The sequence below is a fragment of the Juglans regia genome, chromosome 7, assembly GCF_001411555.2.
Source record: "Juglans regia cultivar Chandler chromosome 7, Walnut 2.0, whole genome shotgun sequence".
Lineage (NCBI taxonomy): Eukaryota > Viridiplantae > Streptophyta > Magnoliopsida > Fagales > Juglandaceae > Juglans > Juglans regia.
Genome location: NC_049907.1, coordinates 21,720,346 through 21,729,577, shown reverse-complemented (window position 1 = coordinate 21,729,577; position 9,232 = coordinate 21,720,346). Strand labels below are relative to the sequence as shown.

The window sequence follows — 9,232 nt, the reverse complement described above, 5'->3', positions numbered from 1 at the left end:
TTTTGTGGGCGGGTCACCCCATGTAACACTCCCACTCCCACTCCCCACGATTAATAATAAAGTCACTTCTAAAAATTCTCAGGAGCCGGAATGCTACTACTGAATCTGACTTAAAAATATTTTTTTTTTCTAAATAAAGCGCCAAGTACAAATATATCTTATAATAAATAGAGTTGTTTTGTATTAAAACATTGAAATAATAAATGAGAGTGTGTGAAAGTATTTATTAAAATTTCTCAAAATCTGTGCCATAAAAATCATAACTTAAAATCTCTATAATGATCTATGCCACTGTCATGCCTCCCTAGAGCAAGTCCCTTCTTGCAACTATACCTTCATAAATATTCTGACCTGGATTGTTTAAAAATATAAAACAACTAAAATGAGTCGATGACTCAATAAAAAACTCATTATAACGTAAACATAATAAATATAAAGTTTTCATAAAAAATTTTATGCTGAGAATTAAAATCAAGACTGTTCACACTCGTGCTTATGTTATGCATGACGTGTCTTGATTTATGTGAATTAACTAATTAATCTAATTTATCTGACTGACCAACAGACTTAACTCTGTGTGTGAGGTTGTGCATCGGCCCACGTTCCGTGACCACAATGGGAGCCGCTGATAGTATTATGGCGTAGTGGATTATGCTTGAGTCTGTGACTTGCACATCTATCCTGAAACTGCATAGATATTATGCATCTGAATGACCATCTGATTAAACTAATATGATCTTATATTGCACTTGATCTTAAAAAACCTTACGTGCCTTATGCAACATGAGATGTATGAGATGCATAATACATACTATAATATGTGGAATGAAACATGATGAATGACATGCTTGCAAATATCACGACATGCATGGTACATAAATACTGACTTCCAAAGAATTAGTTTTACTAATAATAATAATAATAATAATAATAATATATATAATTAGATAACATATACTAATCCTAATTTATGATCGAACTACTTACTTTGTAATACTAATATGATATTTTCGGCATGAAATCGTTACTGAACTAGAAGGAGAGAGAAAACACGATGGATGTTCTGAGAGGAATGATGTAGTCGGCTATTGAAGTGGTGAACGTGGGACACGCACGATGCTGGACTGTGTATCTTGGGTTCGGCCGCTGCACTTATGGAGGTTTATAGTTTTTTTCAAATAACACGGAATGAAAATAAGAGATTTGGAAGAGAGTGCCGATGAGTTTGAGTTGGACTCGGTTAATACATGTAGTGATACTAATCTACTGAACACTCAGTCATGATCATCTAAGAAGAGAGCTTGAATTTAAAAACATAATTTATCAGTTTATTCAATGTAGGATTGGCAATAACTGAGATTGTGTAGGAGATTTCAATCAATGATAATTTTAAATTGAAATAAATTTCTAATGGTCGATTTTTAAATTGAGCCTAATTAAAATTCCTAATCAACGTCAATAATTTATCGCTTATGGGTTTATCTAGGGTTGAGCACCGACCAAGTCGGAGTCGGTATGGCCAACCTCCGACTTTGACTCCTAGACATGCATCCTCCTCTCCAACTCCGACTCTGACTTGTTGGAGCGGAGTCAGATTTTGGGCTTTTCTGGATATTTTTTTTGTTTTTTTTAGCTTCATATTTGGCCCACTTTTTAAAAAAGAATTTTTGTGTTGGCTTTCAATTTTTAATTTCAAAAATTATAATCTAAAAATAAATAATTCTATAATTAGTAATTCATAATATATACTACATGCATGCTAGCTTGAAAAAAAATTACAATATAAAAATAAATAATATCCATTATCCACGCCCAAAATCATCCACATCCAAATCATCCATACTACTACAAAACATTAACGCCCAAAATCATCCACATCCAAAATCATTCACACCCATCATCCACATACATCATCCATCATAATAATATTTCCTTTCAACTACTACAATAAACATTTTCTAAGTTCTCATTCTGGCAACAAAAGAAACCTAACAACAACAAAACAAATATGCTAACCAAACTAAATGTTCCTAACAACAACGACAACAACAACAAATGTTCCCAACAAATGAAACAAAATAAATTAAATATTCCAAGTGCCATTCCAACTTATAAGTTGTGCATGGAAAAAAGATAATAATATTACTAACTAAAAACAATAATAACTTTCAAAACAGACATGAGCAAATATGATTGAATGATAAAAATATGAGCTAATATCAACTTCAAGAGAAAAGGGAAAGATCATTTAAATAAAATGTGCATATACCATAAAATTTGTTATAAGATTCCATACTTTAATATTACGCTTCACCTCATTTTCAAACATCTCCATATTTCCTATATATATCTATCTCTATTATATAAGTGCCTATCAAACGGCTGTAGACGGAAATTCTTGTTTTCCGTTAAGTGTATATCAAACGGTGTTAAGTCCACGTTAAAAGCAATCTGTGTTCTTTTTGTCCCATTCGAAAATCGCTCTCTCAAGTCTCAAACCCAGACCCTCTCTAGAACGTTCCTCTCTGGAAACCAGACAATCTCTCTCTTAAAACTCGCTAGGCTTCGCCTTCTTCTTCCTCTTCCTCTCCTTCCTCTCCTCGCCGGCCCTTAGTCTCCGGTAGTTTCGTTTGTTTTTTTTTGTTTTTTTTTTTCAGGTTTTCGGCCGAATAAAGGGGTGGCCGTTTTGAGCTTTTCCGGTAACCATCGTCCGACACGCGCACTACTGGGAGAAGCCTCACTCGCCGATCTTGCGGTCGACCGGATTGGGAGCCAATCAGAGCGGTGCGTTGCGCCGACGCGCGGTTTAAAGGAAATGCGTGGGTTCTCAAACCACCGCGATTCATTACGATATCTCTCATGGCTGTGTCCCTGAGTGTTGTGTTCTCTGTTTGGTCACTACAGTGTGATCTCGTCCCCTCCCCTGACCGAGTCAGAGTTCTATTTCTTTCTTTTATTCTTGTTGAGCATTTCGTTTCTTTGGTTTTTAGAGCATTGAGTTTGGTTTTTCTTAGTCCGGTTATTTACATCTGGTTAGAAAACTTCCTTTTGCACAGTGTATTTCATGAAGAAAACTTCTTCTTGCCGAGGACCAACACCAGCGTATACGAAGAAAACATTTCTCTGGCTCGGAGTGTTTTTATGACTGGGTTGGATTGGGTCTCGCATATTTCTGGCCTCTCTTGCTGGTAAGTTTTAGATTTTAGTGTAAAATAGATTATTTGTGTTGTGTTCCTCTATTTGTGTTGTTGTTAGTGGTGGTGTCGTTAATTTTGTGGTGGTCATTTGTTTAGCAGAAATTACCAAAAATTGGAGTTGTTTATTTTTTTTAGAATCGGTATGTTAGGATTGGGCAATAGAGAGACAGAGAGATTGTTGTGGAAGATCAAATTCTCTTCGATTGATTGTGTTCTCCTTCAATCTCTAATGATCTTATTTATTTTTATTTTTATTTAGTGCTTCTGTTTTCACTTTTTTGTTATTGTTGGAAATGGAAGATTATTGTGGTTATCAGTGATGGTCATGGTAGCCTGGAAATGGAAAGCCAGGCTTAAGGGGCAAGCGTGTGCAAATTTGAGGAATGATTAGGGGGCTTTTGGTCATTGGGTAGTGTTGGACTTGGTAAATATGGATGTAGTGGAGGTTGAAAAGCCGTGGGGTGGTGGGTTTAGTTTGAATACTTTTGTCATGTACATAATACTTTCGTTATTGAAATCTGTGTTTTGGGCGCTATACATAGAAGTAATAGCTAGCTCAAATCTGGTGAGTTGGGCCTTTTATGACCATCATTATGGGGCAACTTAAGGCTTTGCTCACCTACATTTTCGATTATTGTATTTGTTTTTTCCATTTGTCTCATTGTGATTGAGTTGGCTGCAGCAAACTGACTTGTTCAAGTTAGACTGTACCAGAGCACCAGATATGAGCAAGATTTTGCTACCCTGATTTCCAATAAGTTGTAAATATCATGTCTTTCCAATAGCCAATAAGGTAGCAAAATCTTGCTCATATCTGGTGGTGGGTGTATTGTACTTTCCAATAAGTCAGTTTAAATCTGGAAAAATCTTGAATTTAATCTTCATTTAATTCCAATGTTTCCCAACCTTACTTCAACCTATGGTCTGTTTAAACTTATTACTGTTTGACTTATTACTTTATAAATGGAATGAAATTATTATGCATCTTTAACTTATCATTCTTTTTTTTTTTTGTTCTACAGGGCATGTTTATATCAAACAAAAACTTATTTTTCTTTCAATCGGGCAAGCGATTTTATTTCACGGTGCTTCATGATCCCCATTCTCTTCTTTCTGTAGGGCGTGAATCTAAGGGTCACTGTTGGTTCATTTCTCCTTTGTAGTTGTATTTGCATTTAGGAGTTTTTTTTTTTTCTTTCCTGGTTGTTGACTTCTCATTTTTTTTTATCAGGTGGGTTGGTCCTGCGGGTTGCTTGGATTGGGTCTCCCACGTTTCTGGCCTCTGATTTGCATCCTGGTATGCTTTAGGCTTTACTCTGATCTGCATGGTTTGTATATTGTTCTTGTGTTTATGCTATTGTTGTTTGTCGTGATTGTGGTGTTGGTTTTGTTGAGCAAAAAAAAAAAAAAAACATAATTGCAAGGTAAAGTGGCCAACAGAACCTATGCTACATCAAGCGTAATCTATTGGCCATTAACCAATCAAGGCCCCAGACATTTGCAATTGGATGCATTGAGAGGACAATGGATCATTACATTTTCTTGAATAATAATGTCAAAAGTGTTGTCATCATATATATTCTCTCCAAATCTTTTACAATTTTTTCTTTCTTTCTCTCTCTTAAATTCAACATATTTTAGTTTTGCTTAGTACATGTATGAGAGAGAGAAGCTTTGCTGATAAAAACAGTCATATCAATATAATCGAAGTTCCAAAAAAATTAAAAAAAAAAAGAACGAACAAGAAAGACACTTAAATCTTACACCTGACATTATTAGAAAATTTAGGTTTATGCTCTTCACTCAGTTTGTGTGGTACAAAGATGCAAGTCAATGCAAGCTTTCTGCAATTTATACATGTAAAGTATTTATGAGATTCTCACTTTAACTGGCTTTGAAAAAAAAAGAAAAAAATAATGATTTTGATTACTTTAATGAGAATCATGTATGTTAACAACGTTACTAACATTTCTGATTTTTGTTCATAGGAAGGATAAGGATCCATTGAAACCCAAGCATCCAATGTCAGCATTCTTCTTATTCACAAACAGTAGCCAAGTTGCACTACTTGCGGAGAAGAAGAGTGTTTTAGAGGTATTTTATTATCACAAACAGTAACCAAGTTGCACTGTTTAATTTATATAATTTTTCAGGGTCGCGACATTTATATAATTTTTGTATTTTTGAATTTTTGATATATAGTCATTGATCTTAAACAGGAAAATTATCCATTATATAGTCATTGTGAAAAATGTAAGACTGCATTTTTTCTATTTTGTTTTGATCTTAAATATAATGGATGGGATCTATCAGGAGCTTGAAGCACTACCCGATCCAGTGGGGCATACCTGCTAGAAGAAGGTAAAGCACTTATTAATACCAAATTTGGTCTCTATTAAGTTTTGATGTGCATATTACTGAATAATCCAACATCTTATTTTGATTTATAAGAGAAAACCGAATCAGAACCAGTGGATTTGGGTTTATAATTTGATACAGGAGAAAGAATACAAAGAAGCTCGAGGCTTTCAATGAGAAGAACATCGAAAAAGTACAACTTATAACCAGGTTAATGGAGGTTAGTATCATAACTTTCTGCTTAAAATAAAAGTATATGAATCATGACACATTGTCACCTGCCCCTAGGACTTTCATTAACACGTTACCTGATTGGAGCATGCTTCTTGCCGCTATCACCACAATCTTCTTGGCTGCTGAGAAGCAGTGGATGATACTTGATTTTTTCTTGAATAACATATGTTTGAGATTTTTTTTCATGAGCTATTGCCTCATTCCTCCTGCTTTTGGTTCCAGGAAACTGCCTTTTTTTCATGAGCTATTGCCTTATTCCTCCTGCTTTTGGTTCCAGGAAACTACCCTTAATCATGTTAAGAGTGCTGGACTTCTTGGTGATGGCTTTGGTTCAACGCCAAAGATGTGCAGAAAGAACCTGATATGGGTGGTTACACGAATGCAGGTGGTGGTAGATCGCTATCCTACTTGGTAAGCCCACCACTTCATGCATATGGTTTGGCTTCTTTATCTGTAGTTGTTTTTTGTCATTTATGTTTATATTTCATTTTTTGTTTATCCATTTTCCATATATGGATTTAATGATTTTATCCTACATTGCTACCATCCCCTGTAGTTTGCAGGGCTAATTGTGTAACAAAGAATTGGCTCCATGCTTAGCTCTATTTACTTGTTTTTGTACTTAATTGTTCTAAACATTTACTAATTTGTGGGGATGACACCGATACAAGGTCAGAATTTTATATCTAAAATCTAATACACTATTTGTTCCTTTGTGGGGCGATTTATTTCTCGAGCCCATTAGTGTAGGGGAAATGTTAGCCCAAGTAGTCATTAGCAAAAGCATATTAAAGGAAGATAAAGAAAATGGGTTCACATTCTGATGTTCCCTGTCTTAGAAAATTGTTTGGGAGAATGGACCAAGTTTGAAGATTTAGGTGAGGTCATTGTGGGAAGTCCTCCTGTAATCAGTAATCAACTGTTATTATAAAAGAAAATGTGTAGTATTGCGTGTCTTTGGAGATTGAAAGTTTAAAAGGGTTTGAGGAATTGCTTTGTTAGAGAGGGTGCTACTCTTAGTTGACAAAACTACTATCCTTGAAAGTCTTTTGCTACAGCCTCTCTGAAAAGAAAGCATTCGAATTGGAGACTTGGGTTGGCAATATGGTTAATGACAGAACATCATGGTATTCGTGGAGATTTGATATTATATCATTGGGTTTTGGGTACATGGTTTGTTTTCAACTATGTATGTGACTGCTGAAATTTAATTATGAGCCATATATCGTTTTTTTATGGGTAAAGTATCAGCCCTGTCGTATTGTAGTATAGAGGATTTTGCATTTATTTTTTAGTGTGAGATTCTCATTGTTATAGATTTAGTTATTGCTTTCCAATTTTGCACATGACTATGGAATTTAATTCACGTGTTCCATAGTGTTATTAGAGGAAACAAAATGGTGGTTTTATTGCTATTTTTTCATTCTCAGGTTTATGAAGTTCTAAAGTTGCTGAATGAGCTCTACCTACTACAGCTAGAGATCAAGATGCTCAACAGGTGTTGGATAAGGAATTCCGTTTTAGTTAATTCCCCCAGTCTTCTGCAAAAATTCGGAATGGATATACTTCCTTTGTTGATCCAGGTTGGTTTTGTGGTATATAGCAATAAATTGAATTTTTTTTCCTTATATGGCTTTGTAATGTTGCCTTCACCCCTTGCACAAGTAGTTAATTCTGGTGCAAATTTATATGTTTGCTATGGCTGCCTTTTTATTATCAACAAGTTAGTTTATTTCAGCAAATCTGACATGCTTCTTGAATTACTTAAGAATACCAACATTTCAAGGTGAACTAGGCTATCTTGTGTTTACGGTATTAATCCTGATAATATTTCTCTTGAACTGAAGATTTTTTTTTTCTAATCAGCAGTTTTTTGGCCGGAGTGTTCAATCAAAAGGATCAGCATGTGCTCTTAGTAGCTCTACATATTGTTGAGATGATCCTGCAAAAGCTTTCTAATATTTTCTTGAGTTCATTTATCAAGGAAGGTGCCCTTTTTGCTATTGATGCATTGCCATTTAAGTAACTATTATGTTTCCTTCTTTTCATTTATTTGTCTATTTGTTTAATGAAGAAAATAGAAACTATCTATTCAATATCTAGAAAATAAATATTCTAAAGTGTTGATATTGAAAATCATTTATCGTATGGTGCCACATGTTTTCATGTGTCATGCTTTGACCCTACTTCAACACAAAAATGTGTAATGCTTTGAACTCGATATAATTGTCCGAAATGATTTTTTAGATGGATTGACATTTTTCTTGCTTTTGTTAGCATAGATGGATTGCTTTTGTGAAAAATCAAAATTTTTTCTATTAAAAACCTTGTCTCACCTAACTAGGCAAACGTGCTTTGCACGTTGTCCTGGCCTAGTATATATATATATGTGTGTGTGTGTATCTGCGCGCGCGCGTCGTGCGCAATACCCCAAAGAATTAAGCATAGGCAAAGATCATTTAAACAGACTTGTGTTTAACTTATTCCTAATTTCCTATTAGTATTAAACACTCATACTATATTTTTAATTACATGTTATTATATTAGTTTTTAACTTATTTCTAATTTAATTATATATTAAACTTAGTATTAAATGTTATTATACGTTAGAGCTTCTACATTAGTATTACATGTACTATAGATTGATTATTGTACATTACTATTACGTATTATTATACTTTAGTTATTACACATTAGTATTACATATTATTATACTTTAGTTATTATACATTAGTATTATATGTTATTATAAATTTATACATTAATGTTTAGACATGATACTAGGGCTGTACATGAACCGATTAGACCGGTCGAAATCGGTCGGCAGGCGAGAGGATTTGAGGGAAAACTGATATCGACGGTTCGACGCCAGTTTGAACCCCTAGAAAACCGCTGAACTAGCCAATCCTTTCTATTTTTTTTAATATATGTATATAAAATGGCGTCGTTTCACTTATATGAGTGAAACAACGTCGTTTTTCCAAGTGGAAGTTAAAAAAAAATACATATACAATGACGCGACGCCTGCGTTTTGACTTAGGTTTAATAAATCTCCATTTTGTTCTTCTTCCTCGCTTACAAACTATTTCCCCACCCTGAGCCTTCTATTCTCACTCGACAATGGACGCGAAATCCCTCATCTATCACAGAGATGCCAACGACAGACCGAAGAACCGAACTGCGCACGTCCAGACCGATAATATGTTTTCTCTCCCCAATCGATTGGTTTCGGTTGGTGCTGAGCTCTCATGGCAGACGCCAGCGGGGTCTTGATTTTGCCCAAAAATCACGTCGAAGGCGTCAATTTTCAACCCTACATGATACATTAGTATTAAATGTTATTATACATTAGCATTATATGTTATTATATATCAATGTTTATACATTAGTATTACATGTTATAAACATTGATTATTATACATTACTAGTACATGTTATTATAC

At 34.5% G+C, this 9,232-nt stretch overlaps 1 long non-coding RNA gene across 1 annotated transcript; it reads left to right on the top strand.

Moving 5' to 3' along the window:
- The first annotated feature begins 6,079 nt into the window (after positions 1 to 6,079).
- Positions 6,080 to 7,672, top strand: LOC118349069. Its single transcript, XR_004802053.1, has 3 exons — positions 6,080 to 6,200; positions 7,220 to 7,372; positions 7,659 to 7,672. It is a non-coding gene; the product is annotated as an uncharacterized LOC118349069 (long non-coding RNA).
- Positions 7,673 to 9,232: the final 1,560 nt, after the last annotated feature.